Genomic DNA, 21,703 nt, shown 5'->3' with positions numbered 1-21,703 from the left:
CATTCCCGCATAGATAAGGACTACTTGATGATTTGGGGTGGGTCTTTGGGAGATTAGGAATTCACATGCATATACAACAATTATCTTAACTTAATTTTCCCCCAATAAACTTGAAACCTAGTTCAGCCTAGTTCATTGGATTTTCACAATCACACACAACGATGCAGCAAAGCAAAAATGTCACCACGTTGGAGTCACTTGTATTGCTTACACCGGAAGACAACTTGGGATGACTGCCTCCAGCCACTAGCAGCTGATGAGCTGGCAATCAGTGCCAACAGGCTTTCAACTCTATGGAGGATGAGTGTCCATTGGCTCGTATCAGTCTGGTTTCAACCTGCTGAGGGCAACAGCGCTTGGATTTCAGACGGTTTTTAACTAGCCAAAGGCAACTGCCCATTAACCAGGGATCAACCTCCTTCCGACCTGCCAGGGCAGGCATGTGTGCTGACCAGTGGTCAACCGTGGCTCAATTGTCCCAGAACACAGTCTGGTGATGTTTTTCTTTGAGGTGGAGAAGTCAATGGTTATGGGAGGCAGGCAGGAAAATTAAATTGTGACCACAATCAGATTAGCCATAATCTTATTGAATTGTGGATCAGGCTTGAAGGGCCAAATGGCCGACTCCTGCTCCTAAGTCGTACTTTTCTATGGTGGAAACCAACCATTTCAGTCCCAGGACAGTTTGTCAAAGCTTCATATCTTGCACTCATCCAAACAATTGCAACATTTACCAATGTCAAGTGAATGTCTTTATTTTGCATGGGAAGAGAGTGCTGATTGGTTGGCAAGTGGACTTTGATTGGTAGAGGCATTGCCATGGGGAATGCACCAGTTAATGGTGACTGCCAAGTATTTATCCAAAAATTTGAACAAGGCACTTTGAATCTGATTGGTCAAGGCATTGCCCAGAGGCATGAACGTCGCTGGAGAAGATCCTCAGGCTCGTATCCTGGACGCAAACATCTTCAGCGACTTAATCAAGAGATGCACAAAGATCTTTCTTCATTCTGTGACCATTTTAAATTGACGACGCTTTGTGACCAACTCGCCAACCATATAAAATGTCTTTGCAACAATCATTTACATTTATCTAGTACATTTAGCATTATAAAATGTCCCATTAGGTTATCACTCTCAGAAAAACCCTTCATAATTAAATATACATCTTTTAAATCTCATTTCTCTTCTCTGCTGGATATACCCTCCATAATTCCTTCCTCATAATTATAAGTTTTCCATCCTTGACACATCATGTGCAGTCAATAGGGATGAATGATGAGCCCCACAAGGCTGCGCTCTTAGCCCCCTACAATACTCCCTATACATACATGACTGTGTGGCAAAATTTGGCTCCAACTCAGTCTACAAGTTTGCTGGTGACATGACCATAGTGGGTCGGATCTCAAACAACAATGAGTCAGAGGAGAGGAGGGAGATCCTGTGCAGGTGCAACAACAATCTCTCCCTAAATGTCAGCAAAACTAAGGAGCTGGTCATCGACTTCAGGAAGCCAAGTGTCATACACACCCCTGTCTGTATCAATGGTGCCGAGGTGGAGATGGTTGACGGCTTCAAATTCCTAGGTGTACACATCACCAACATTCTGTCCTGGTCCACCAACGTCGACGCTACAACCAAGAAAGCACAATAACGCCTATACTTCATCAGGAAATACGGCATGCCCACATTGACTCTCACCAATTTTTACAAATGCACCATAGAAAACATCCTACTTTGCTGCATCACAGCCTGGTATGGCTACTGCTCGGCCCACGACCGTAAGAAACTACAGAGTTGCACACAGCCCAGTCCATCACGCAAACCCACCTTCCATCCATTTACTCTGTCTACATCTCCCACTGTCTCGGGAAAGCGGGCAGCATAATCAAAGACCTCTCCCATCTGGGGTATTCTCTTCTAACCTCTTCCATCAGGCCGAAGAAAAAGTCGAGGAACACGCACTAACAGATTCAAACAAGCTTCTTTCCCACTGCTACCAGACTCCTGAATGGTTATCCTTATCTCTCATGCATCTTCTTTACTGTATTGCATTACACTCCATACGCTTCATCCAATGTTGATGTATTTACATTGTGTATTTACCATATGTCCTATGTTTTTCATGTATGGTACAATCTGCCTGGACTGTACGCAGTCAATAGGGATGAATGATGAGCCCCACAAGGCTGCGCTCTTAGCCCCCTACAATACTCCCTATACATACATGACTGTATCGCAGTACACGTGACAATAAATCTAAATCTAAAATCCAAGAATGATGGGAAGTGGAAGGGATTTTGATTGAACTTCTAACTTGCTGTCACTCTAACTCATGTAAACAATGTTGTGATCTATCTTACTCAAAATTAATATCATGACGAGTTTGAGAAAATCATGTTGTGCAATATTTCTGTTAGCTATTACGGTAAATTGACAGCAAAGCCAACACTAAATTATTCAAATAGCAGTGTCACGGTAGAGATGGCAGCTGCCTCACACAAGTGCCAATAAAGTTCATCATCACATTGAAGTATTGTGCTCATCCGATCAACGTTATGAATTCCATGAAAAATGTTTAGTCCAATTTTATTACATAGTTGGAGGAAACATGTTTCATATTTCTCAAAAAGAAAACATAACTCACCATTTATAAATCCAACTGAATTTTCAGCTAAAAAATAAATGCATGTGATTTTTGAAATGTTGTAGTCTTGCATGTATAATTTTCTTTTAAAAGGTTCCTGCATGTGGAACATATCTGCATTATCGAGAACCACAATTTACCTTGGTCAAGCCCTTTACCTTGGTCAAATAATAGTGTTACTAGTTATTCAACCTCTTACCCTAGATCAGGAGAAATTACATGAACCTATTTTGGATTTATGCTTCCCTCCCAAGAACATCGCTTACTAAAGACTGCTTTTTACTGATCTTTGGTTTTGATAATACAACACAAAGAGGTAATACATTAATCCAATCTAGAAGCATAAAAGGGATCTTCTACGTAACAGAGTTCCTGTTGTCATTTTGCCAAGAACATGCCCCTTTTGAAATCATTCACCTTTGTCACACAAATCCTTTTCCCAGCACCAGTTTCCTGGTACGGTTGGTAAATATTCTGCATGATATCAATCGTGTGAATTAGCCAAAACGGTTTAATGCTAGACTCTTTCCCCACCCAGTTAGAATGAAATAACTTCACACTATTAAAATAGCTTGGCAAATGGTCAAAATGTAAAAAACAAAACTTTTATTCATCAAAGTCTATTATCTACAGTTAAATACACATCCTGCCATGTTCAAATGCAAAATATTGAATTTAATAGATTACGCATTGGTACAAAAGTAAACAAACCCTTTCAAGTGTGATCACTGAATGGTTATTATCCCACCATGCTTCTTGTATTGTGACTTTATAATGAGAAAAATTCAGTGCTGGTTTGAAGTTGGCTGCAGGAAGCAATATTGTCCTTCTAAAAAGCAAAGGCAACTGAGGCGAGGACAAAGTGTGTGGGGCTCATCCAAAATTTAAGATGGATTCTTTGCCCGTGCGTTTTGAGGTATCAGAGCTTTCAGTGTTTGCAGAAAGCAAATTGCTTGCAAAATTTAATCAATAAACAAGTGGCTTTCATTCTTTCGTGAAACAGATTCTCCTTCCCCTTCAAATCTTAGGTACACCCGAGTGCCATGTGACCACCTGTAATCAAGAAGAGATAAGATCATCAATTAGTAACTCGAAGGTGTCCATTTTCAAAATTAGAGACATGAAAAGCAGGAAATTAAACGTCTTAAACTCTGTAAAACAAGTGAATAGTACATTCAACAAAGTCTTCTTTTAGTCTTAAGGGCAGGACAACAACTTACATTTATATAATGTATTTAAGCTACTGAAATATCCCAAGGTGCTTTTCAGTAGTGTTATTGAAACAAAGTATGACGTCAAGCTACATAAAACGATATTGGGCTTGATCGTCCTTTTAGAGTAGGGAACCACAAATCATGCTTTGCAATCTCGACTCCCATCACGGTTTCCCCACCCCCACAAAATTTCTGTCTCCATAAGACGCGACCAGGCAATGTTCAGTTCTGTTGCCTCCCAAGGCAGGCCCAAGGAAGTGACGAATGGGTCGGATGGCAAGGCAGGCTGGTTAGAAGGCCCATTTTCATTTACACCAGTCCAGTTCAATTTCAGGTAGACTTTTAGGACCTCTCGCCATCACTTCTTACTCCAACCCTCACCTCACCCACGCTTCATTATGTCCACTTGACTCCTTCTATCCTCCTATCCCTTGGCACAGTGGTTAGCACTGCTGCCTCACAGCTCCAGGGACCCGGGTTCAATTCCGGCCTCGGGTGATTGTCTGTGTGGAGTTTCCACTTTCGCCGCGTGTCTGTGTGGATCTCCCCTGGGTGCTCCGGTTTCCTCCCACAGTTCAAAGATGTGCAGGTTAGGTGGATTGGTCATGCTAAATTGCCCTCAAGTGTCCAAAACGTTAGGTGGGGTTACTAGGTTACGGGAATGGGGTGGAGCATAAGTAGGGTGCTCTTTCCAAGGGCCGGTGCAGACTCGATGGGCCGAATGACCCACTTCTACACTGTAAATTCTATGATTCCTACTGAAAACTGCTTCTATAGATACAATTGGCACAGTTTTACCAGGTGGCCTTGTTACAATTCTGAAGGGAAACATGAACCACAATAACCAACGTTACCAAATAACGGCCAAATGAAAAATTTACCAATAAGGTTTCACTATTTGTTAATTGAAGAAGTCAAATTGGACTCTAAATATTAACTATGTTTTTCCTCTCTTCACAAATGCTGTCAGGCCAGCTGCATTTTTACCGCATTTTGTTTATAGATGCAGAAAGGATGTTTCATTTGGCTGGGATTTCTCGAACCCAGGGGCACAGTCGCAGAATTAGGAGTAGGCTATTTACGACTGAGATGACGAAGAATTTCTTCACTCAAGCGGGTGGTAAATCTTTGGAATTCACCACCCCAGAGAGCTGTGGAGGCTCAGTCATTGAGCACATTCAAGACAGAGATCGATGGGCTTATATATAATAAAGTCACCAAGGGATACAAGAATAGTGCAAAGAAAATGGTGTTGAGGTACAAAATCAGCTATGATCTAACTGAACAGCGGTGCAGGCTCAAAGAGCCAAGCAGCCTACTCCTGCTCCTAGTTCTCATGTTTCTAACAAATTCATGTTTGCAAGATGGGTAACAAGTACCCAGGAAAATTACCAGCATCAGTGGAAAGAGGTGGCTGAGCAGGTCAATGGCAGCAGCATGGTTCCGGTAGAACCTACTTGCAGACCAGAAATAGGACTTTAATCCCTTGTGGCTGCCTGGAAAATGATCTTGTCCTTATCTGTCACAGACAATGCGGCAGCAGAGTCCCTATTCCAGAATTCCACAAATCCCTCTACTGACTGTGGTATTATCATAAATGTAAGAACTGCAAATGTTAATGAAATGTCTAGAATAGCCACTAGAGGGACCTACTGTTACAAGTATATAAAGCATTGATGCGAGGCCTTGTGGAGAGTGTGCAGGAGTTAGCTAGAGACAGAGACAGTCAGAAGTACAGATAGCGTAAGAGCAGATCATAGTTTATATCAGTATAAAAACTAATTGTAGATGAGTGTAGTTGATGTGTTAATAATCAACTATGTTATCTTTAATCATAGAATCATAGAATTTAGTGTAGAAGGAGGCCATTCGGCCCATCGAGTCTGCACCAGCTCTTTGAAAGAGCACCCTACCCAAGCCCACACCTCCACCCTATCCCAATAACCCAGTAACCCCACCCAACACTAAGGGCAATTTTGGACACTAAGGGCAATTTAGCATGGCCAATCCACCTAACCTGCACATCTTTGGACTGTGGGAGGAAACCGGAGCACAAGAGGAAACCCACGCAGGCACGGGGAGGACGTGCAGACTCCGCACAGACAGTCGCCCAAGCCGGGAATTGAACCTGCGACCCTGGAGTTGTGAAGCAATTGTGCTAACCATCATGCTGCCCTTACTCACACTTAGGAGTAAGTGTAAGAGCAAATCACAATTTACATCAGTATAAAAATTAATTGTAGATGAGTGTAGTTGATATGTTAATAATCAACTATGTTATCTTTAGGAGTACGTGTCAAATTCAAATTAGTGTGAATAAATTTATAGCTTTGTCCAAGTTACAAGCTATTTTGTGGTCTTAGTGAACACTACGCCAACCATCCTGAATTTAGCAACACAAAGTACACCACACTGACCGTCTTTGTAAGTCGCAACCGCCTCGTGCACTGGATTTGGGATGACCCGAATGTAGAAGCATTGGGTGGATAGGGGTCACTGCTCTCTCACCTTCTTGTCCTTCCCTCTTGCAGGAGTTGGTATTGCTCTGCCTAACCTCATCATATCCTCCAATTCCACATGTAACGGGTGATCCCCAGCAGGATGCCCATGACCAAAAAAAACCTTTCTGTCTAAGAAGGCAGAATATCACAGCACTCACTTTTAAGACCGTGATGTGGAGATGCCGCCGTTGGACTGGGGTGAGCACAATAAGAAGTCTTACAACACCAGTTAAAGTCCAACAGGTTTGTTTCAAACACTAGCTTTCGGAGCACTGCTCCTTCATCAGGTGAATCCTGAGACCGTGACAGCCTTAGAGGGCAGGAAAGAAAAATTTCAGTGCTCGCCCTTGGAATTTATTATTAAGGCTGAGGGGAATACCTTTGGATTCTGAATTCAAGTAAGAAAATAATCTCCTTTTCACTCAAAGTCACTTAATTCAAATTACTGGTTACGTGGTGGCTTTATCAAACTATTGGAAGGGGTATCACCTTTCTTCATGTTTACAAACTCCAAATTTAACTTCTCGATGCGAATTGCTCAGTATTTCTCCAGTTCTGCTTTACATCCAGCACAATTTTGTTTACATTATAGAACCAGATCAGTCATACCGTTACAGGTTTGAGATTCTTTATCTCACAATATGAAATACCAGCTGTGGTCCAGTGGTAGCCTTCGAGTCAGACGGTTGTGGGTTCAAGTCACACACCAGCACAAAATTAAACCTGAACTCTCACACCAGCGCAGCTCTGAGAGAATTCTGTTGGGAGGCGAGACATTAAACCGAGGCCTCGCTGCCTTCTCAGGTGGAAATAAAAGATTGCATTACAACGGTGACTACACTTCAAAAGTACTTCATCGGCTGTAAAGTGCTCAGGGATGCCCCGAGGATGTCAAAGGCCTATATAAATGGAAGTTTTTCTTTCAAGTCCTGAAGAGTGGTATTGCCCAAAGGTCTTCTCAATTCACATTAAGAAGTGCATCCTACCAGGGCTTGTTAGCTCAGTTGGCTGGACAGCTTGTTAATGATGCAGAGCAAGGCCAACGGAGTGGGTTCAATTCCCGTATTGGTGGAGGTTATCCATGAAGGACCCTCAGGTTAAATAACCACCAGTCAGCTCTCCCCCTCAAAGGAGAAAACAGCTAATGGCCATCTGGGACTATGGCGACTTTACTATTACTCTACACATCACACTAAGAAATTTATAAGTCTAAAGATTCAGGATTACGAACCCCAGGCAGGTCCCAGTAAATCCCGTGATGACTGTTTTTGTAAGTTCAGGGCTGTCATGTGTTACTCAACCGGACAGTTGCTCGGTTTAGTTTAAAACAAAAGTCTGTTTTAATGAACGACACTTAATTTCAAAAATGTTGAAAAATTTACCGCACAGAAGGAGTTCACTCTGCCCGTCATGTCCGCGTTGGCCTAAAAACAAGCCACCCAGCCCAACTCCATTTTCCAGCATTTGGTCCGTAACCCTGAATGCTACGGGGCTTCAGGTGCATATCAGACACCTTTTAAATGAGTTGCGGTTTCTGTCTTTACTCTCATTTCAGGCAGTGAGCTCCATATCCCTACGAACCTCAGTGAGAAAATTCCCTCATCTCTCCTCTAATCCTGCTATCAGTCACGGTGCCCCCTTGTCACTGATCTCTTTGCTAAGGGAAATAGGTCCTTCCCATCCACTCTATCCAGACCTCTCATAATTTGGTGCAGCTCACTTAATCCTCCCCTCAGCCTCCTCGGTTCCCAGTCTGCCCAATTTATGCCGACAGCTGCAATTTCCCAGTCCTGGCAACATCCTCGTAAATCTCTTCTGTACCCAATTACATCCTTTCTGTAAAGAGGGAACCAGAACTACACACAATACTCAATTTATGTAACTGTTTTATTTCCAGCATAATCTCCCTGCCTCAGCAAATAAAGGAAAATATTCCTTATGCTTTCTTAATAACCTTATGACCTGTCCTGCTTGCTTCAAGGATCTGTGGACATACAGTCCAAGGTCCCTCACTTCCTGTCAGTATTCTCCTATTTATTGTGCATTCCTTTGCCTTGTTTGACGTCCCCAAATGCAGCACCTCAGCCGGGATCCTCCCCTACCCGGCGGGGCAGGGGGTTCCGGCGGGATGGAGTGGTGGGAACCACTCCGGCGTTGGGCCGCCCCAAAGGTGTGGATTTCTCCGGACCTTTAGGGGCCAAGCCCTCACCTTGAGGGGCTAACCCCGCGCCGGAGTGGTTGGCGCGCCGCCGGCCGGTGGGAAAGGCCTTTGGCGCCACGCCAGCCGGGGCCGAAAGAACTTCGCCGGCCAGCAGAAGTCCGCGCATGCGTGGGAGCGTCAGCAGCTGCTGACGTCATCCCCACACATGCGCGGGGGGGGGGGGGGGGGGGGGGTCACGTCCGCATCGGCCATCATGAAGGCTATGGTCAAGGTGGAAGGAAGAGTGCCCCCACGACACAGGCCCAACTGCGGATTAGTGGGCCCCGATCGCGAGCCAGGCCACCATGGGGGCACCCCCCGGGGCCAGACCGCCCCGCTCCCCCCCCCCCCAGACCCCGGAGCCCGCCCACGCCGCCAGTCCCGCCGGTAAGGTAGGTGGTTTGATTCACGCCGGTGGGATTGGCATGACAGCAGCTGGACTTCGGCCCATCGCAAGCCGGAGAATCATGGGGGGGGGGGGCACTGCGCGATTCCACCCCCCGCCAAATTTCCGGTGCCGGAAAATTCGGTGGCCAGTTGGGGCGAGATTCACGCCGACCCCCCTCGGTGATTCTCCAACCCGTCAGGGGGTCGGAGAATCCCGCCCCTCATATTTCTCTGGGTTGAATCCCATTTGCCACTTTTCTGCCCATCCGACCAGTCCTTTGATATCGTCCTGCAATCTACAGCTTCCCTCCTTACTATCAACCTTGTGGCCAATTTTTGTGCTGATGCAAACTTTTTGATCATGACCCCTACATCCATAACCAAGTCATTAATATATATATCAAAAATCATGTGACCTAGACTTAGCCTTGCGGAATCCCACTGGAAACAACCTTCCGTTTGCAAAAATATCCATCAACCATCCAAAATAGGAGCAGGGGTAGGCCATTCGGCCCTTTGAGCCTGCTCTGCAATTCAATATGATCATGGCTGATCTGATTGTAACTTCAACTCCACATTCCGAGGTTCACCCGAGAAATTTGATTTTTCAAAACTTCACCCGAGAGATTTGACTTTTCAAAAAAACACGAGCAATGTAAATTGTAAGATGAATGAATTAATCCATCTCCCGGTCAATAAGACATATGCACTCTTTCAAGTATTAGGTGGTGTGCTCTGGGGAAAGATGTGGGCAATACAGAAACCCGCCAGGCGGAATGTGTAGCAAGTATATAAAATAGTAAGATGTGGAGGAAACTTTGTTCAATGTCCATTCTGCCTGATTAATGACAACCAGAACAGTTAGTTTGTCAGTTGTCTATGGGCCAGTTTTAGTGTTGTCCGCATTCATCAACTTTGATGAACTTATTTTTAAGTTGAAAAAACTTGCATCAAGCAATTGAATTGCATTTAAGTCAATTATAAATCAAGATTTTAATATCACTATCTTTAGATTTATGGCTGTTTCATTCATAAGAACCACATAGGGTTTTCTCCTAGCGATATCTGTTCTTTGTCCGCCATTCCTCTCAGTCTCTTTCCTTCACTTCTTTTTCCTCGAGGCAGTGTCTACGATGAATGTGGGTTCACAATTGTTGGCAGCTCTCCAGTATCTCTTGAGTAACTATTTTTCATGTATGACCCTGGACAGTGAACCTTTATAGATAGGAGGACATCACAGACGTGTCTGCTCCTGTCCTCACTCAATGCATCAGGGGCTACTGGATAGTGATTAAGAACAGGAAAACTAAATGATTTTCTTTCCCCACCTTACTTGGGGCAAGAAAACTTTATTGTCCCAAACACTCCCTTGACCATGGATAGGCTGGTAAATGATTGTGGTGTGGGTCCTGCAGTTCAGCCAACGTGGGGCCCGAAGGTGCGCCAGTGTGGGTCCTGAAGGTTGGCCAGTTGGCAAAAGTGGGTCCTGGGGAAAAAAAATAGTTTCAAAAACACTGCCCTACGCTGAGCTTTAATTTTGTACAATAAAATTTGATGCAGTATTCTATCAAATGTCTTCTGAAAATCTAAGTACAGTACATTCTCCTTTATCTTCAGTACATGCGAGTCCTTCAGGAGAGCGCCAATAAATTGGTTAAACATGATTTCCATTTCACAAAACCATGTTCGCTCTGCGTGCTTGTTTTGAATTTTTCTAAGTGCCCTGCTATAACTTCTTTAATAATGGCTTCTAACATTTTCCCCAAGACAGATGTTAGGCTAACTGACCTTAGTTTCCCACTTTCCAACTCCCTCTGTTTTTGATAAAGAGGTTTTATTTGCTATTTTCTAATTCAATGGAACCTTTCCTGAATGAAGGAGTATTAAAGCCAATGTATCAGCTATCTCACCAAGACTCTAGGATGAATTCCATCTGCACCCAGGAATTTGTCAGCCCGCAGCCCCAACTATTTGCTCAATACCATTTCCCTGGGACTGTAATTATTCGGAGTTCCTCCCTCCCGTCCATTTCTTGATGTAACGAATATTGGGAAGTTTCTTGTATAGTGAAGATGGATTGCAAAATTCCTGTTCAATTCAACCAACATCTCCCTACTTTCCGGACAAGATTCTCCGTTTCACCAGCTGTGTGTTTCTTGGCGGCACGATTCTTTACTCCAGCCGCCTGTCAATGGAATTTCCCATCGAAGCTGCCCCATGTGGCCAGAAAACTCATGGGCGGGGCTGCACTGCCGAAAGCAACAGAGAATCCAAAACAGCTTGGGAATTCCGGCCTCCATTATCAATTCCTCAGACGCACTTTAAATAGAACCAATTCTAACTTTGTTAACTTTTATTTAAACATCTATAGAAACTGTTATTATCTGCCTTTTTGTTTCTAGCTAGCTTTCTCTTGTACTCTAATTTTTCCCTTCTTATCAATCTTTGTGTAATTCCTGCTGTTCTTTATATTCTGTCCAATCTTCTGACCTACAAACTGTTTTTGCATAATTATATGCTTTTTCTTTTAAGTTTGATACTGTCTAACTTTTTTAGTTAACCATGGATGGTGGGTCACTGAAATATGTCTCTCTCATTGGAATGTATCTACTCTCTTTATACTGAAATGCCCCTTTAAAAGTCTGCCACTGCATCTCACTTGACCGATCACTTAATCTCATTTGCCAGTTTACTTTAGCTAGCTCTGCTTTCATTCCCTCCTAATTTCCCTTATTTAAGTTAAAATGCTAGTATCTGACTCTCTCTAAAATGTAATGTAAAATTCAATCATATTACGATTGCTACTACCCAGCGATACCCTCACTATGAGGTTAACGATTAATTCTATCCCATTGCACAATTTCCCATGGTTATAGCCTGCTCTTCGATTACCTCCAGAACATGTTGTTCTGAGAATCTATCGTGAAAACATTCTATAAATTCCTTATGCAGGCTACCTTTGCCCATCTGATTTTTCCTGTCTATATGTAGATTAAAATTCCCCCCATGGTTATTGCTGTACCTTTCTGACAATCTCCTATTATCTCTTCCTTTATGCGCCGTCTGACCATGTAGATATAATTCAGGGCCTATACACCATTCCAAGTGACTTCTTGCCTTTCTCATCTTAATTCAAACTGCTTCTGCATGCTAGTTTCCTGAATTGAGGTCATCCCTCTCGAATGTGATGATGCCATCATTAATTAACAGTCACCCTCCCACCTTCCCCAGCTTCCTAAATATCACACGCCCATCAACATTCGGGTCCAAATCGCTGTCGTTGTGCAACTATGTCTCCATAATGGCTAGCAGATTATCGTTATTTATTTCTATTTGAATGCTACGTGCATTTAGATACAAAGGCTTTGTTCTATTATTTTTGTAACATCTATCTTGATGCATTGATCGCTTTGTACTCTTTGTCCCTTCCGGTCATATTCTGTTTATCAGTGGAAATCAGTCCTAATTAAGCACGTTAACTCTGGATATCAGTTCTCACCCCTTAAGAAAATCTGTTCTTTAGAAAAAAACTAATTGGCCAAGAGAATATTAAACTGCTACTGATTGCTTTGTTATACTGAAGACTCAGCTGGGCTCAAAAAGGCTTTGCGTTTATCTTCACAAATTGGACTCCTTACCTGGTGTTGTTTTAACTTTGTGAAGCTAAAAAGCTTGCCACCAGGGCAGTGTAACTCCCCAGCAAAAGCAGAAAATACTGTACAATCTCAGCAGGTCTGACAGCATCTGAGGAGAGAGGAGGGAGCTAATGTTTGGAGACTGGATGACTCTTTGTCAAGCTAGAGAACTGGATACAGGATCAGATTTATAACTTCCCATTTTACCATGTGAACAGCCAGTGGTATAACTCTACATTTATACCCTCTGGTTGATAGAAACAATTTGGAAGATCTCACCGTTTAGACCAGCCGTTCTCCATTCAGCTGTTTCCTTGGTAAATGTTGGGCAAGCCTCACATGATTCAGCTCCACGTATCTAGGCTCCTGCCTCTGGTGCGGCGACATCTCACTGAAGTTCCTCACCATGTCCCAGCTGATGGCTGTGGCTCTCTCCCCCACACCCAGCTCCCTTTCCTTCCCCAGTTTATCCGCCTCCTCCGGCGAACCCTGGCTTTTCACGGAGAGTCTTTGGGAAAACCTGCTGGTCAGTTTCCGCTTGAACACGTGCTCTTTCTCCAGTTCCTCCAGGGGCACCTCGATGTTGCCCGTGCACCAGAAAAGCCACCAAATCAGGCTCAAGAAGACGATGATGGAGCCGCTGTAAACGAGGCAGTCCCCAAATCCCCTGCCACCCACCCGCACATTGGCAAAAATCCCAATTAAGAGCAAGGTCAAGCCGGCCACGTCCAAGCTAACAGCCGTCCAGAAGAAGCCCGGGCACCGCCCCATCCCGCTCAGCACCATTGCCTCTAGTATGCAACCCACTCTCCTGTGCAAAAAGTTCTGGGGCAAAAGGATACAAACTCATCCAGGTGTTTCTCCCGGGAAAACCCGCTTCCCGTGACGTAAATCCTGTCCTGCTTGGACGGAGAAATAAATTGTGGGGTTAAAGTCTCTTAACAGTGTTGCATGCAAAAGTAAACGTGATAACATCTAAAACTTTAAAAAATATATAGAGGAATAGTTGTCCCTTTCATTTTATTATCGTTTTGAATTGAAATATGCAAAGCTTTCACCTTCTCACCTGTGAATAATAAATCTAAAGTAAGTTTAAAAAAACGATTTAATCTTTTTTTTGGTGAGAATGACTAACACGAAGTTAGGCAAATGAGTGTGCCATAGGTTGTGTCATTCAGTGTGTTTCTCCAGATTTGGGTTATAGTTTGAGGAATGGTCTGAGTAATACCAACAATATATTTTTAAAATCACCTGCAAATCTGATATCAATCCAAATATTACAGCAATAACTTGTATTTATACAGCACCTTTAACATGGTCCCAAGGCCCTTCACAAGAGTATTGTACTAAATTTCAACACAAACATGATTGAGACAAATAAGATCCTGAGGGGTCTTAATGGGATTACCCGGTCCCCCAGCCGCGGGTTTCTTGGGTCGCATCGTTCGCCGGCGGTGGGATTCTCTACTCCTGGCGCTTGTCAATGGGATTTCCCATTAAAGGCACCCCTACACCGTTGGAAAACCCATGGGCGGGGGTGTGCTGCCGGCGGGAACAGAGAATCCCAATGGCCGGAGAATTCCAGACGACATTTCCTCTTGTGGGAGAATCTAGAACTAGGGGTCGCTGTTTTAAAATAAGGAGCCACCCATTTAAAATGGAGAAAAGGCAATTTTTTTTTCACACAGAAAGTTGTGCCTCTTTCTGAAAATACGGAAGAAGCACAGTCTTTGAATATTTTTAAGGCAGAGGTGGATAGAATATTTCTAAGGGAGTGATAGGTTACCGGGGGTAGGCCGAGTACATATTTGAGGTTACTATTAAACCCCCATGATCTTATTAAATGGTGGAGCAAACTCGAGGGGCTGAAGAGCCTATTTCTGCTCTTTGTTGGTACGTAAACCGTTAGCTTGGTCAAGCGGTCCAATTTAAGAAACATCTTCAAGAAGTAAAGGAAGGTAGCGAGCTGGAGTGATATCGGGAGGGAATTCTAGACCTTAAGCAGCTGAAGGTGGAGTGATTAAAACTGACAGTCCCAAAGAGGAACAAAGATATCTCCGATGTTTGTAGGCTGTGGGAAATTATAGAGCTAGGGAGAGATTTGCAAACAAGGATAAGAATTTTAAAATTGAGAGGTTACTTCATTGAGAGGCCCTATAGGTTTCATTATTCCTATAGGTTTTATTGAGAGTCCCTATAGGTTTCAGTATTCCTATAGGTTTCATTGAGAGTCTCTATATGACAGCAAACACAGAGGTAATAATGAACAGGACTTGATGACAGATAAAACACGGGCACTGAGCTTTGGATGAGCTTAGTGATAGGACAGCCAAAAATACATAGGAATAGTCAAATTGACGAGTAACAAAGGCATTGATGAAGGCTCCAGCAGCAGACGAGCTTACGCAGAGGTGGATTTGAATGGTCAAGGAGGTGGAAATAGGCGGCTTTTAGTGATAGTGTGGATATGTGGTCGAAAGCATTTATAAAGGTCAAATACGACAATAGGGTTGCAAACAGTCTGGTTCAGTCTCACAAGTTTGCAGGGTAGTGGGATGGGGTCAATGTCTTGAGGATGGTTTTGTGAAGGGGGTTGAAAATCATATCTAAAGTTTAGAGGAGGTTCACCAGGATGTTGCCTGGGATGGAACATTTTAAGTTATGAAGAGAGGTTAGATAGGCTTTGGTTGTTTTCCCTGGAGCAGAGAAGACTGAGGGGCGACCTAATCGAGGTGTACAAGGTCATGAGGGGCATGGACAGGGTGGATAGGGAAAAAGCTGTTCCCTTAGTTGAAGGGTCAGTCACAAGGGGACACAAGTTCAAGCTGAGGGGCAGGAGGTTTAGGGGGGGATTTGAGAAAAGGCTTTTTACCGAGAGGGTGGTGACGTCCTGGAATGCACTGCCTGGGAAGGTGGTCGAGGTGGCCTCACATCCTTTAAAAAGTACCTGGATGAGCACTTGGCACGTCATAACATTCAAGGCTATGGGCCACGTGCTGGCAAATAGGATTAGGTAGGTAGGTCAGGTGTTTTCCATGTGTGAGTGCAGACTCGATGGACCGAAGGGCCTCTTCTGTGCTGGATTATTCTGTGATTAAATGTCGTGGATTTGTCTTTTTGCCATGCAATTGGTAACTGTGTGTTTATAACTGATTGAAAACAAGTGCAGCGCAAACCGGAAATTATGTTGACATATGCGCAAATCGGACAGCAATAAAAAGCAGCCGACTATTTTCTTCAATTGTAATTTTACAAATATTGCAATATCTAAGTGAAAGGCTATGGAGCATCCGGTCCAGGGCAAGGTTTAGGTTAAATCAGCAAGTGGTGATTTGGAGGTGCCAAGCTTGAGTTTTGAAAGTTTGAAATGAATGTTGAAACAAAGGTAAAATAATGGTCACAGGTATGAAATATGGGAGTGACGAGAGCAGTGTCAGTTTGTGGTTTCACAGGTCGGCGCAACATCGAGGGCCGAAGGGCCTGTACTGCGCTGTAATGTTCTATGTTCTGTGTTCTAAGTCTGCCACCAGTGGCAGTGAGGGTACGTGCATTGCACAACATGCTGCCTGCTCTCAGGAGTCAATGGTGATGCCACTATTGAAAATATTGCACCAAATATAACCAGTAATATTAAACCCACAACATAAGTCCTTTAAAAAAAAAACTTGGCAGTAAAACTGCTGTTCAGTTACTATGACAGGAAATATCTCCGCTTATCATGTTGTAACTCAGAATGCCACCGTTAATATTATTCCAAGGAGGGTATATGTTCAAATAAGGAACACTCATAAAATCTTTGCCAGACATCAATTTAGCCCTGCTCAGTCTGTATTTGCTAGAAGGGTGAAGTGTCATTCTCAAGCAGCCATACAGTCTGCCTGCTGACCTGTACAGCCCATTTACTCTGATGAGATGCTGGTCATCTTTTTAGAGGCAAATAAAGCCAAACATTTTTTTATATCATACAAAAATTACAAAATAATTGGGGGAATAAATTTGCATAAATGCACAGCAGGTTAAATTGACTGTTTTAATAAATTATTGTTTTAATCCCGAACTAATCTGCACACATGATTTTATCACTCAGTGATCCTGCACATATCAGAGAAAGTGAGGTTATAACACTACCGGTTGTATTCTACAAACTGTGTTTAGCCACAACCATGAGGAATGATTACAACTATCCTGATTTTTCCATCATACTGCCTTGGAATATATCCCAGTTATATCTGGATGAGACCAAAAGGACAGTTAGTCAGGATTCATGATGTCCAATTTATTGCAGAGTCTGTGTCTGATTAACTAAAGCACAAGATTATTAGTATAATTAGGAAAATGGTGCAATTATGTTAACTTAAGTTTTTGTTAGTCTTTTGGTTTTCTACAACATGTATAGTTAGCCAGACTGGGCATCTGCCAATGCCACTCCATAGCTGAGCATTAGTGTGTGCAGTATGACCTGGACTGTTTTGTCTTCTGTGTGTTTATGCACATGATCTCCTCTGCTCTCACTGACAATTCCATCAAATGGACAATCATTCATGCTACAGCAGATTAGTGAACAAACCCCTTGACATCGCTCAATCTTTCATCTAGTGTTGCTCAAGTTAGATTATCGGTAAGTGATTTGGATGAAAGGCACAGCCTGTAATCACACATTAAGAATGCTGAGACTGTCTTTGTTTTCTTTCCAAAGTCTGCACTTCCTTATCAAATATAAGCCAGGCACAATGTTATGTTAAAACTGCCACTGTATTTTGCACGCATGTTCCATCAATGTCATCCACCCATTTGGGTTCTGTACAGACTGACTGCTGATACCAGTTTATCTTCATGTGATACCGATGACATTTTTAGGAGGCAAGTCAAACTAAAATGTAACATCTATGTTATGAAAGCAATATATGATTGGGGATAGTTTGTATTCTAAATCTTTGCTTACATAAAACCAAGTTGGGTCCTTATTCCCTATCGTGACGCTCCATTATCTTATTCCAAGTGTACTGTTTGACAGTCACTACAGTTTTCACTAAGACAGTTTTTCAAAAAGGAACTCTGTAAAGTAGTGAACTTACTGTTCTATCAGACACACATAAATCTTACAATACCAATGGAAAAAGAGTAAAAATGCACAAACATGTTTTCTTTTTGCTAAGTCAATACGTGATGACCATTTAAAAAATGTTTGAGTTCTTTATGAAATTTATTATACCATTTTATTAAACAACCAATTGGTTGCAGGAAGTTCCATCTGAGAGCCAAGGCAATTTGTGCACTTATCCAGACAGTTATAGATTTCAACAGATTTGCTTCGTAGCCAGAGAACAACTTAGAAGATAATAAAATATTCTCAACTGTCAGAGCATGCAATATTAGGTCATCTTCTAACATAAAATACATGGATTGGGACAGGCTCTCCAGTTTCTTTTTAATTTCGCTGGTTAGTTAAATAAACTTCAGTGACTTTTCTTATGGAGCTCAGTGTTAGTTTCCTCTCTTTTCTTATTTTGCTATCTTCCAGTTCTGTGGCCTCCTTGCATTATACATTTTTTTTATCCTCAAGGGGAATGAGGTGTACAGGCTTTCCTGGATTTTGTTCTGCAATTGATGGCGAACGGGTACACAAGAATGCCCTTAGTGTGAGCTGACCTCCGAATTCGCCTTGATCTCAGTGGGAAAATATCTTGCTCCACCTTGTTCAATTTTTGGCTGTAATATGGACATTGCTGTCTGGAGACTAGTGGCTACAGACTTCCCACTACTTGGTGCAATGCATGTGCTCCAGTTGATTGCTATCGTGCTCAAACTTGGAATTATTCTTTCTTGCATTTTTATTTTCCCTTATCTCTTCTCATCTGAAGGTATTAGTTCATATTATGGTAGTGCTATACAGACAGTAGGCTCTTCAGTACTTGTCTCACACGGGCATCCTTCAATTATAAGCCCAGACAGTAAATGTCAGGATGCTATTTCATGACAGATTCTACCTTACATCCTAACTGCATTTGTGCATTGGTGGGTCATTGGATGAAGATCAGTGGCTGGATTGCCACACCCTGATGCCGAAATCACGATCGGCGACGGGCGGAGAATTTGTTTTGGCGCCGAAATCGGGAGTGGCGCCGGTTTTTAAATTCTCCGCCCTCCGAAAATCGGCATACTCCTGGCGAGTATCCACCGCCTCAAGCCATTGCCTGAGGTCCGTCCCTCGATGCTCTGTCCCCGACCGGCCTAATTCCCGACGGCGTGTGATTGTCATGGTCCCACCGTCCGGGATCCTCGGGTGGCGGCTGTGGACTTAGTCCGGGGCCTCCACAGTCGGGAGAGGGCCGATCAGTGGGCAGGGCGGGGCTTCATTCGGGGCTAGGGGCAATGTGTGCGGGTGGTCCGGAGCATTCGAGTGGCCGATGCGGGGCACTATTTTGCTGGTCCAGGTCCGCGGGCTGAGTCCACCATGTAACACTGCACGGCCACTGCAGGCTGCCATCGTACGCATGCGCGACCTCTGACCCGAAAGTGCAGGGGGCCGTATCGGTAGCTAGAGCTGCAAGCTCTACAATGGCTAGCCCCAGCAAAATGGGGAATCTGTGGCCTTTTGATGCCAGTTTTCCTGCTGTAAAAGACCACAGTTTTCCCGACAGCGTGGGAACTTAGTCCCAAAAACAGAGGGCGCGATTCTCCACTCCCGCGCCGGTTGGGAGAATCACCTGGGTCGCCAAATTTTCCCACGACGCCGGTCCGACGCCCTCCCGCGATTCACCCAAGCGGCGAGAACGGCCCCGTCGGGTTCCACGCGGCGCAGGCCGGAGAATCGCCCGAGACACCCAAAATGGCGATTCTCCAGCATTTCTGCTATTCTCAGGCCCGGATGGGCCGAGTGGCCTGCCCAAAACGGCGGGTTCCCCCCGGCGGCATCCACACCTGGTCGCTGCCGGCGGGAACAGCGTGGGAACGCTGGGGGGGGGGGCGGCCTGTGGGGGACAAGGGGGGATCCTGCACCGGGGAGGCCTCAAATGGGGTCTGGCCCGCGATCAATGCCCACCGATCGTCGGGCCGTCCTCTCTGAAGGAGGACCTCCTTTCTTCTGCAGCCCCGCAAGATCCATCAGACATCTTCTTGCGGGGCGGACTCGGAGAGGACGGCAACCACGCATGCGCGGGTTGGCGCCGGCCAACCCGCGCATGCATGGGTGACGCCAGTTATGCGGCGCTGGCCGCATCATGTATGCGGCGCTGCCTTTACGCGGCGCCAAGGCCTGGCGCGCGCTGCTCCTAGCCCATTATCGGGCCCTGATTCGGTTGGGATAGGGGCCGTTTTGCGCCGTCGTCAACCTCTACGGCGTTCACGACGGCGCAAACACTCTGCCTCCATTTCGGAGAATCCCGCCCAGAGACTCCAGCCCAAGAAGTGGGATCCTGGCTTGATCTTTTCCTTCCAAAGCAAGTGACACTAAGACCAATTACAGTGTGCTCACAACATCTTGGCTGAGATCAACTAAATTAGTCCACAACAGAGTGGATGTACTAAAGGCCTATGGGTCATTTTCTTTGAGTATCTGTCAGGCAGGAAATAAATAGCAAATGGCACTAAACAGCAGATGAACACAACCAGAAAGATCAAGCAGGAGTCTTATTGTAGACACAGGGTCAAGTACCTACTTTTAAAACACTCAGAAGGCAATTACGTTCCATATATTGGCGAGATATTTTTAGCGCAAAAAAAAGGATAGGAAACAATACAATAGAACAATGGTCGGAATTCTCTAGTCCCACCCCCCCCCCCCCCCTACACCCGCAGTGGGTTTTTCCTTGGTGGAGACGGCTCGCTGTTAGCTTCCGGACCCTCCGAAGTTGATGGCGATTTACATTCCTCACCCGTGCCACCTTTGCGGAACTCATAGTGGCGTTCAACTTTGGTGGGAGTGGAAGATATCGCCAGCGGGAAGGGTTGAAGAATTCTGCCCAATCTTATTGCCAGTACGGCAATAGATACAAGAATATAAACTGAGAAAAGTTATGATTCTCTCTGGAAGCCAAACATTAAAATCACATTGTTCCTCAGTGCTTAAAGTAAAAAAAAAATCACTGTTCAAAGTTGAAAAAGATATTCTTATGACTATGATAGAATTAATGACTTAACCCAAACCAGTCCAGAGTACTAAGGTGTAGACTTCAGGGGCGCGACGGCGCGATTCTCCGACCCCCCGCCGGGTCGGAGAATCGCCGGGGGCCGGCGTGAATCCCGCCCCCGCCGTGTCCCGAATTCTCCGCCACCGGAGATTCGGCGGGGGCGGGAATCAGGCCACGCCGGTCGGCAGAAATCCCCCGGCGATTCTCCGGTCCGCGATGGGCCAAAGTCCCGCCGTTGTCAACCCGCGCCAGCCGGCGTGGATTGAACCACCTTTCGAACGGCGGGACATGGCGGCGCGGGCGGGCTCTGGGGTACTGGGGGGGGCGTGGGGCGATCTGGCCCCGGGGGGTGCCCCCACGGTGGTATGGCCCGCGATCGGGGCCCACCGATCCGCGGGCGGGCCTGTGCCGTGTGGGCACTCTTTTCCTTCCGCCTTCCCCATGGTCTCCACTATGGCGGAGGCGGAAGAGACCCCCTCCACCGCACATGCGTGGGGATGCCGTGAGCGGCCACTGACGCTCCCGCGCATGCGCCGCACGGCAAAGTCATTTCCGCGCCAGCTGGCGGAGCACCAAAGGCCTTTCCCGCCAGCTGGCAGGGCGGAAATCAGTCCGGCGCGGGCCTAGACCCTCAAGGTGAGCGCTAGGCCCCCCCAAGATGCGGAGAATTCCGCACCTTTGGGGCGGTGCGATGCCGGACAGATTCGCGCCGTTTTTGGCGCCGGTCGGCGGACATCGCGCCGATTGCGGAGAATCCCACCCCTGATTTTGATTTCTCATGTTGTGAGTACTTGACTTTTGCCCACTAGTTCAGAGCTGCCATGGGAGGGGGGGGGGGGGGGGTAGTATTGATTGTTATGTGAGGCGGAGGCAAGGTAAAATCTGCAGCCAGTTTTAGATTCCAAGATGAAAACTAGCAAAGAAAGTATTACTCCAGAAGGCACGCACAACGTTTTGGGGAGACACCTTTCATAAAAAGAGATGGTGGCA

The 21,703-nt window shown here is 45.1% G+C and overlaps 1 protein-coding gene across 2 annotated transcripts in view; it reads right to left on the bottom strand.

Moving 5' to 3' along the window:
* Positions 1-3,230: 3,230 nt before the first annotated feature.
* The window catches only part of LOC140395408 (phosphoinositide-interacting protein-like), a 34,413-nt gene continuing 15,940 nt past the window's right edge, over positions 3,231-21,703 (bottom strand). Inside the window, exons 1-2 of one of the 2 annotated variants that reach the window (XR_011936180.1) lie at positions 12,864-13,477; positions 3,231-3,700 (exon numbers count right to left, since the gene is read on the bottom strand). The gene's annotated coding sequence lies outside the window, so the exon portion shown is untranslated. Of the gene's footprint in view, positions 3,701-12,863; positions 13,478-21,703 lie in introns of those variants that run through there. The other variant, XM_072483132.1, reaches the window with a different exon arrangement.

The sequence above is a fragment of the Scyliorhinus torazame genome, chromosome 18 (genome assembly GCF_047496885.1).
Source record: "Scyliorhinus torazame isolate Kashiwa2021f chromosome 18, sScyTor2.1, whole genome shotgun sequence".
Taxonomy (NCBI): domain Eukaryota; kingdom Metazoa; phylum Chordata; class Chondrichthyes; order Carcharhiniformes; family Scyliorhinidae; genus Scyliorhinus; species Scyliorhinus torazame.
The sequence above is the reverse complement of the archived record's forward strand: the minus strand, read 5'-3'. Positions and strand labels throughout refer to the sequence as shown.